The sequence below is a fragment of the Triticum aestivum genome, chromosome 5A (assembly GCF_018294505.1).
Source record: "Triticum aestivum cultivar Chinese Spring chromosome 5A, IWGSC CS RefSeq v2.1, whole genome shotgun sequence".
In the NCBI taxonomy this organism is placed as follows: domain Eukaryota; kingdom Viridiplantae; phylum Streptophyta; class Magnoliopsida; order Poales; family Poaceae; genus Triticum; species Triticum aestivum.
Window position 1 is genome coordinate 301,888,772 of NC_057806.1, and position 10,557 is coordinate 301,899,328.

A 10,557-nucleotide genomic window follows, 5' to 3' on the forward strand; every position below is an offset into this window, starting at 1 on the left:
GAAGACAAAAGATAATGCAATCATACAATGACTTCACCAGGGCCAACAGTAAGTAAAGGAAAGGGAAGGATGAAACCAGTGACTCGTTGATGACAATGATTTGTTGGACCAGTTCCAGTTGCTGTGACAACTGTACGTCTGGTTAGGAGGCTGATATTCAACTCAGAAGACCGCGTCTTCACCTTATTCCCCTTGAGCTAAGGACACCCAATCCTCGCCCAATCACTCTGGTAAGTCTTCAAGGTAGTCTTCCAAACCTTCACAGACTTCGTTCACCGGCGATCCACAATGACTCTTGGATGCTCAGAACGCGATGCCTAACTGGCTGGAGGATTCACAGTCCTCAAGTGTAATAAGTCTTCAGATCACACAGACAGGAAGACTTAAGTGATGCCTAACACTCTTTGGCTCTGGGTGTTTAGGGCTTTATGCTTGCAAGGAATTCTCTCTCAAAAGCTTAGAGGTGGGTTGCTCTCAAACGACAAAAGCCGTACACTAACTCTGAGCAGCCAACCATTTATGGTTGTAGGGGGTGGGCTATTTATAGCCACTAGGCAACCCGACCTGATTTGTCCGAAATGACCCTTGGTCACTAAGGAACTGACACGTGTTCCAACGGTGAGATTTCAAACACACACGATAACTTTACTTGGGCTACAAGCAAAGCTGACTTATCCAGCTCTGGATAAGTTTTGCTCTCATTATCTTCACTCGAAGACATAGGATTTTGGTTAAGCATCACTTCAGTCATTCTGACTGGTTCTCTTGGACCCCACTTAATAGTATGGTGGTTCCTATGACTCAACAAAGAAGAAAAAGAACGACGAAACATCTAAGTCTTCGCACTCCACAGTATTCACACAATGTCTTCTCTTGTCATAGTCTTCAATGTGAATGTCTTCACATACCACCTTTGACTTCAATGTCTTCATACATTTTTAGGGGTCATCTCTGGTAGGAAAACCGAATCATTGAGGGACTACTACCTGTGTTATCCTGCAATCCTCACAAACACATTAGTCCCTCAACCAGGTTTGTCGTCAATACTCCAAAACCAACTACGGGTGGCACTAGATGCACTTACAGGGCCCATTCATTCTTGGGCTCATTTGTAGCATTTGGTTACTTACGACCCGTTACTGTCATTTTCTGCTTGTGGGCCAAATTCGGCCCGTCGTTACAGTTGGCCCGTTTGTGGACCGTTAGTCTGTTGGGCCATTTTCATAGCATCACCAAATACGGCCAATTAACGGCCCTTTATGTTCAGCCCATAAAACATACGATTTCCATTAAAGGCCCGTCTACGGCCCATTAAAGGCACGTACAAGACCCATAAATGAGTCGGTGGCCCATCGATGCTACGAGACGTAGAAGGCCCATGGATCCTACAAGACGTAGAAGACCCATGGATCCGACGGCCCATGAAGGGCCATGGTCGGGCGAGTTGGCCCCCGTTTGAATGATATAGCATATGCAAAGAATTATCCTACTCAATACTATCACCTCTAAAAAGCATACACTATACAACAAAGAGATCAAGGCATAGAAAGGTAGAATAATCCTACACTATACAATAAAGAAATTACAGCCGATTATACCCACTGGGCATTATGGTTCGGCACAGGTGATAATAAAGCATACAGAAACAGCAAATTACATACACTGGGCAAATACAGGTCATACATCATGGACGCGCATCAACTTAACTACATTTGAACTATAATCTCTTCAGAAAATAGGATTGGCCGGATTCAGATAGCACAAATTTCAGTCTGCAAAATCTCCAATTCCTTCATGGTTACCTCAGTGTCTTGTTTCATTTTTTTGACTCCTGTATCTAATACCTGCATGTCCAGTCTCAACTTGTTGATTATACGTTGACAATCATGTACACGTTGTCTTGCCACCTCTAGTTGATGCTCGAGAACATCAGCACATTCCAATTCCAATCCATAATCATTCGGTAACGGCCATGTCACACTGCTCACAGATCTTTGTGTTGATGTCACTTCATCATGAAATGTTTCTGTAAGTACACATAACTAGGGCAAAAATATAGTTACAACACTGAAGCGAACAATACACTATTTTGTACTACATGGCAAAACAGGACTAACAATAATGTTACACGTCACTTTCAAAAAAATGTTACACGTCATGAAGCATAAGTAGATGATATTTTAAAAATTATAAAAAAGATAGTCTGTGCAGCCTGTATACAGAAATCCCTCTTAGCTCACCAGAGGAGCATGATGTTGGGGCCCAATCGAAAACACAGACAAGTTACAAATTTAGACAGCACATTGCATATAAGTAAGCAAGCAGTTGGCCATTCTGTGCCTCAATTAATGTCTTAGGGAGCATAATGAACAGCAGAGGGTTTCATACAAACATACTACAGCAGGCAAAACTATGCAATCATTAGCGTAGTATAAACTAGATTGTGAGCCTCATGCAATAATAGTTGGTTAATAGACTTCAAAGCATCAGGCACACTTCAGCAGAGTAATTAAATGGTAAGGCCTTTAATTATGTCAGCTAATAGTGATACAAGTACCGAACATCACGCATGATTATTTGGGCATCTCATTAGCTTACGACAAATAAAGCAATTGAAAATAGAAAATTAACTATGCCTGAAACAAACAAGAAATTGAATTGTTGACTTGCATACAGTGACTTACCTTAGCAGGTTGAAGAGGCTTAGCGCAGGTCCTACTTCTCTTGCAAGGCTCCTTCCTAACATCTTGTACTTGGAAATCCTCAATCTTATCTTCATTGCACCCCCTCTGCAAGGTGACACAAACTAGTTAATCGTCTCCTTGGAAGATAAATATGCATACTTTCCAGTCTGTGAACACAAAAGGATGAGATTATAACAAAACAACACCACGTAATGAAACATGCCGCATCTCTTGCACTTGCACACAATGAAATGAGCATTTACTATGTCTGTACTATGTAAAAACTAGGCATACCTTCGAACTGGATCTCCAGGTACTCTTGGAGAGCCTACTGTAGTGTACAACCAAACCTTTATGTCACCTATGAGTTAGACAAGGCCCTACTACAGCAGCCCTTAGTGTTTAAATCGTTGACAAGCTCTGTTAGAGTGTTAGGTCAAGAACAACAAGTAATCAAAGCAAACAGTCCTAGTATGGCTGGCTGATGCAAACAAGCAATTGAACAGATATGTGAGCAAATCTTACATATCAAGAAAAGAAGCAAAGAAGGAGGCTTAAAGACCATCACTTGACTGACCAGATTTAAGGGGCATTTAAACATCATGTGCAACATATGAACTAACATAAACATTGCATATTCCAGATTCTACAATGGAATGCACACGTATTAGGTTATGCCATATATGATGATGCCTAGATGTACACTATAACAGGCAGGAGTGATTCATCATTGCACGCACAATTGAATTGCAGGTTAAGGGCCAGTTCTATTCCGCCTTTTCAGAGCTTATTATCAAAATAAATCATAAAAGATGTAAAGAATTCATTTTTGAGTTATGGGATTGGGCTTAACTTATTTTGCTTTGGAGGGGGGTGTTTCGGGTAGAAGCTCACTAAAAATTAAAGGGAAGGGGAATAGTGAAATGACTCTGTTGTCTGCCTATATTGCACTCAAAATGCAACTGCTCACGCCCGCGTCACACCTGACCCTCAAGTAAAAACAAACACGCAAGCGTTCATTGCCCTGCCCACTTGCATATCCTCTCCCCTTTCCCTCTACCTCAATCCCCTGCCTGCAGCGCTAGGGTTCCTCCAGCGAGCCGTCGCCACTGGTCCCATCTGGCCTGGTCCTCGATGATGCTCTTTCCAGCTAGGCTACATGGCCGGTGGGTAGGGCCAAATCTCCCCGGCTGCTCCTCCCTCTGGTGCCGCACCTCATTCTCATGGTCTCCAGCAGCTGCTCCACTGTGGTCCGTCCAACGCACTACTCCGGCGGGCGCCACACAACTACGGCTGATGCCACACTGCGGCAGAAGGCACCTTATTTCCCCTCCCCTCCTCCCAGGACGTGGCCTTGAGGTGCTGTTGAAGGATAAGCTCATCCAACAAGGTGAGGATCTCCTATGATTATTTGCCAAATTTTTATTCCGATCCACTATACGATGAATTGCTATGAGCTGCTTCTGCCGCTGCTATATGATGCATTGCTATGAGCTGCTCCTGCTGCTGCTATATGATGAATTGCTATGAGTTGTTGCTTCTATATGATGAATTGCATGACTGATGCTTGTGCTATGCTGATGCTTCTGCTGCTATATGATGAGTTCTATAGCTGCCATGCTGCTGCTATATGATGATGCTATACTGCCCTGTTGCTATGAAATTGCTATGAGCTGCTCCTGTTGCTTCTATATGATGAATTGCTACGAGCTGCTGCTGGTATATGATGAATTGCACACTGCTGCTGCTGTATGATGAGTTGGTACACTACAAAAAAATACACTTCCGTGACGATACGTGTTTGTCACAGCAGGTCGCATTTTTTGTCATGCATGTACATCCATGACAAATTTATGACATAATCAAGATAGTCATACATGTGCTGTCGTAGAAGTGTTCCATGACATTACCAAAATTATCATCATGGAAGTGTCCACTTCCATCATGATAAATCGCGCGTCACAGAAGTGCTTTCGTCAAGGGTGACTGACACGTGGCATCCACCGCCGTTAAGCTATCGGGTCGGGTTTTGGATCTGATAACCCGTTAACAGCCCCGACCAATGGGGATTTTCCATGTGTAAAATCATCATTGGCTAGAGGAAACACGTGTCAGCTCATCGTTGGGACAGATGTCCTCCACTCACTGGACAGAAGGCGCCTATGATACGTCGACACGTGGCACAGCCCAACAGTGGCCCATTCTTGTGAAAAGGCCGGCCTGTTTGACTTGGTCAAAAGCTGGCGGGCCAGCCCATGGAAAGCCTGTTAACGACCTGTTCGCATATAGCCCATTTATAGCCCGCTAACCCTAGACCCGTTACGCCCTATCCGAATTAGGCCCAGTAGCGTCATCTGGGCCATCCAATATGATTCCAGCCCGTTTTCACTTCTGGACCATGTATAGCCCATGACGTCTTTCGGCCCATATGAGGCCCTTTGTAACTCTTGCCCCATTAGCGGCCCGTGCTGAAACTGGCCTGTAATGAACAGTGTATTACTTTACACCCATTAACGGCCCGTGGTGAAACTGGCCCGTAATGAACAGTGTATCACTTTATACCCATTAATGGCCCGTTATTCCATTGGGCCCTTTCCAGCCCAAGTTAACTTTCGGCCTTCTGAGGGCCTGAAAGTGCTATGATCGACTAGAGGGGGTGAATAGGTGATTTTTATGAAAGTCTTCAAAACATGGAAGTTTCAAAGACAAACGATAGAAATAAACCTATTACCATGCAGCGGAAGGTAGACTACACTAAGCAAGCCATAGTCAAGTATTCAATGACGTGAAAGCACAATGACTAATAGCAGCTAGGCAGTATAGATCAGGTAGGAAGAGTGTGAAGCCAATCAGAACAAGCAGTCACTCAGTGAAGACAAAAGATAATGCAATCATACAATGACTTCACCAGGGCCAACAGTGAGTAAAGGAAAGGGAAGGATGAAACCAGTGACTCGTTGATGACAATGATTTGTTGGACCAGTTCCAGTTGCTGTGACAACTGTACGTCTGGTTAGGGAGGCTGAGATTCAACTCAGAAGACCACGTCTTCACCTTATTCCCCTTGAGCTAAGGACACCCAGTCCTCGCCCAATCACTCTGGTAAGTCTTCAAGGTAGACTTCCAAACCTTCACAGACTTCGTTCACCGGCGATCCACAATGACTCTTGGATGCTCATAACGCGACGCCTAACCGGCTAGATGATTCACAGTCCTCAAGTGTAATAGGTCTTCAGATCACACAGATAGGAAGACTTAAGTGATGCCTAACACTCTTTGGCTCTGGGTGTTTAGGGCTTTATCCTTGCAAGGAACTCTCTCTCAAAAGCTTCGAGGTGGGTTGCTCTCAAACGACAAAAGGCATACACTAACTCTGAGTAGCCAACCATTTACGGTTGTAGGGGGTGGGCTATTTATAGCCACTAGGCAACCCGACCTGATTTTTCCGAAATGACCCTTGGTCACTAAGGAACTGACACGTGTTCCAACAGTCAGATTTCAAACACACACGGCAACTTTACTTGGGCTACAAGCAAAGCTGACTTATCCAACTCTGGATAAGTTTTGCTCTCATTGTCTTCACTCGAAGACATAGGATTTTTGTTAAGCATCACTTCAGTCATTCTGACTGGTTCTCTTGGACCCCACTTAACAGTACGGTGGTTCCTATGACTCAACAAAGAAGAAAAAGAACGACGAAACATCTAAGTCTTTGCACTCCATAGTCTTCACACAATGTCTTCTCTTGTCATAGTCTTCAATGTGAATGTCTTCACATACCACCTTTGACTTCAATGTCTTCATACATTTTTAGGGGTCATCTCTGGTAGGAAAACCGAATCATTGAGGGACTAATACCTGTGTTATCCTGCAATCCTCACAAACACATTAGTCCCTCAACCAGGTTTGTCGTCAGTACTCCAAAACCAACTAGGGGTGGCACTAGATGCACTTACAGGGCCCATTTATTCTTGGGCTCATTTGCAGCATTCGGTTACTTACGACCCGTTACTGTCATTTTCTTCTTGTGGACCAAATTCAGCCCGTCGTTACAGTCGGCCCGTTTGTGGACCGTTAGTCTATTGGGCCATTTTCATAGCATCACCAAATACGGCCAATTAACGGCCCGTTATAGTCAGCCCATAAAATGTACGATTTCCATTAAAGGCCCGTCTACGGCCCATTAAAGGCACGTACAAGACCCATAAATGAGTCGGCGGCCCATGGATCCTACGAGACGTAGAAGGCCCATGGATCCTACTAGATGTAGAAGGCCCATGGATCCGACGGCCCGTGAAGGGCCATGGTCGGGCGAGTTGGCCCCCGTTTGAACGATATAGCATATGCAAAGAATTATCCTACTCAATACTATCACCTCTAAAAAGCATACACTATACAACAAAGAGATCAAGGCATAGAAAGGTAGAATAATCCTACACTATACAATAAAGAAATTACAGCCGATTATACCCACTGGGCATTATGGTTCAGCACAGGTGATAATAAAGCATACAGAAATAGCAAATTACATACACTGGGCAAATACAGGTCATACATCATGGACGCGCATCAACTTAACTCCATTTGAACTATAATCTCTTCAGAAAATAGGATTGGCCGGATTCAGATAGCACAAATTTCAGTCTGCAAAATCTCCAATTCCTTCATGGTTAACTCAGTGTCTTGTTTCATTTTTTGACTCATGTATCTAATACCTACATGTCCAGTCTCAACTTGTTGATTATACATTGACAATCATGTACACGTTGTCTTGCCACCTCTAGTTGATGCTCGAGAACATCAGCACATTCCAATTCCAATCCATAATCATTCGGTAACGGCCATGTCGCACTGCTCGCAGATCTTTGTGTTGATGTCACTTCATCCTGAAATGTTTCTGTAAGTACACATAACTAGGGAAAAAATATAGTTACAACAGTGAAGCGAACAATACACTATTTTGTACTACATGGCAAAACAGGACTAACAATAATGTTACACGTCACTTTCAAAAAAATGTTACACGTCATGAAGCATAAGCAGGTGATATTTTAAAAATTATAAAAAAGATAGTCTGTGCAGCCTGCATACAGAAATCCCTCTTAGCTCACCAGAGGAGCATGATGTTGGGGCCCAATCGAAAACACAGACAAGTTACAAATTTAGACAACACGTTGCGTATAAGTAAGCAAGCAGTTGGCCATTCTGTGCCTCAATTAAAGTCTTAGGGAGCATAATGAACAGCAGAGGGTTTCATACAAACATACTACAGCAGGCAAAACTATGCAATCATTAGCGTAGTATAAACTAGATTGTGAGCCTCATGCAATAATAGTTGGTTAATAGACTTCAAAGCTTCAGGCACACTTCGGCAGAGTAATTAAATGGTAAGGCCTTTAATTATGTCAACTAATAGTGATACAAGTACCGAACATCAGGCATGATTATTTGGGCATCTCATTAACTGAGGACAAATAAAGCAATTGAAAAGAGAAAATTAACTATGCCTGAAACAAACAAGGAATTGAACTGTTGAGTTGCATACAGTGACTTACCTTAGCAGGTTGAAGAGGCTCAGCGCAGCTCCTACTTCTCTTGCAAGGCTCCTTCCTAACATCTTGTACTTGGAAATCCTCAATCTTATCTTCATTGCACCCCCTCTGCAAGGTGACACAAACTAGTTACTCGTCTCCTTGGAAGATAAATATGCATACTTTCCAGTCTGTGAACACAAAAGGATGAGATTATAACAAAACAACACCACATAATGAAACATGCCGCATCTCTTGCACTTGCACACAATGAAATGAGCATTTACTATGTCTGCACTATGTAAAAACTAGGCATACCTTCGAACTGGATCTCCAGGTACTCTTGGAGAGCCTACTGTAGTGTACAGCCAAACCTTTATGTCACCTATGAGTTAGACAAGGCCCCACTACAGCAGCCCTTAGTGTTTAAATCGTTGACAAGCTCTGTTAGAGTGTTAGGTCAAGAACAACAAGTAATCAAAGCAAACAGTCCTAGTATGGCTGGCTGATGCAAACAAGCAATTGAACAGATGTGTGAGCAAATCTTACATATCAAGAAAAGAAGCAAAGAAGGAGGCTTAAAGACCATCACTTGACTGACCAGATTTAAGGGGCATTTAAACATCATGTGCAACGTATGAACTAACATAAACATTGCATATTCCAGATTCTACAATGGAATGCACATGTATTAGGTTATGCCATGTATGATGATGCCTAAATGTACAGATAGCAGGCAGGAGTGATTCATCATTGCACGCACAATTGAATTGCAGGTTAAGGGCCAGTTCGATTCCGCCTTTTCAGGGCATATTGTCCAAATAAGCCATAAAAGATGTAAAGAAGTCATTTTTGAGTTATGGGCTTGGGCTTAACTAATTTCGCTTTGGAGGGGGGTGTTTCGGGTAGAACCTTACTAAAAATTGAAGGGAAGGGGAATAGTGAAATGACTCTGTTGTCTTCCTATATTACACTCAAAATGCAAGTACCAACGCCCGTGTCACACCTGACCCTCAAGTAAAAACAAACACGCAAGCATTCATTGCCCTGCCCGCTTGCATCTCCTCTCCCCTTTCCCTCTACCTCGATCCCCTGCCTGCAGCACCAGGGTTCCTCCAGCGAGCCGTCGCCACTGGTCCCATCTGTCTTGGTCCTCGACGATGCTATGTCCAGCTAGGCTACATGGCCGCGGGTAGGGGCAAATCTCCCTGGCTGCTCCTCCCTCTAGCGCCGCCCCTCATTCTCATGGTCTCCAGCAACTGCTCCACTGTGGTTCGTCCAACGCACTACTCCGGCGGGCGCTGCACAACTACGGCTGATGCCACACTGCGGCAGAAGGCACCTTATTCCCCCCCCCCTCCACACCGCTGCACAACTACGCCATGGCCTTGAGGTGCTGTTGAAGGATGAGCTCATCCAACAAGGTGAGGATCTCCTCTGATTTTTTGCCAAATTTTCATTCTGATCCACTATACGATGAATTGCTATGAGCTGCTTCTGCTGCTGCTATATGATGCATTGCTATGAGCTGCTCATGCTGCTGCTATATGATGAATTGCTATGAGCTGCTGCTGTTGTATTATGAGTTGCTATGAGCTGCTTCTGCTATATGATGAATTGCTATGAGCTGCTACTGCTATATGATGAGTTGCTACAAGCTGCTCCTGCTGCTGCTATATGATGAATTGCTATGAGCTGCTCCTGCTCCTGCTATATGATGAATTGCTATGAGCTGCTCCTGCTGCTGCTATATGACGAGTTGCTATGAGCCGCTGCTGGTATAAGATGAATTGCAGACTGCTGCTGCTATATGATGAGTTGCTATGAGCTGCTACTGCTGCTATATGATGCTTTTAGGTGGTGTTGCTATACGATAATAACCAGCCACTTGGACCGTCAAAATTCAATAAATAATTGTTCTTCATTTAAATGTGGGTCATCCGTTCTTCATTTAAATTAGGCAATGGGATCTCTATGGAAAACATTGACCAAAGTAGATTGTGCCAAGTAGATGGTATCTTTGTATTTGCATTTTGAGCAATATAGTGATGGTTTGTTTTCCTATCATATTAATTACTGTTCAATTTGTGATGTTTGCAAGTCATATTAATTTCCATACGGGCGGCAAAATGAAAAAAAATGCAATCTAGACATTCCACTGATCATACCAAAGATAAGCTGAAAACGCAATGAAAAGAACTGGTTGGCTTATTACATGGAGCTTATATTCATGGGTGCTTATTTTCTTAGGATAACTCGTAATAACTGTCCCTAAGAAACTTGGCTAATAGAACTGGCATACAAATAACATGTCACGATGATTGCAATGGAGGAGTGACGTA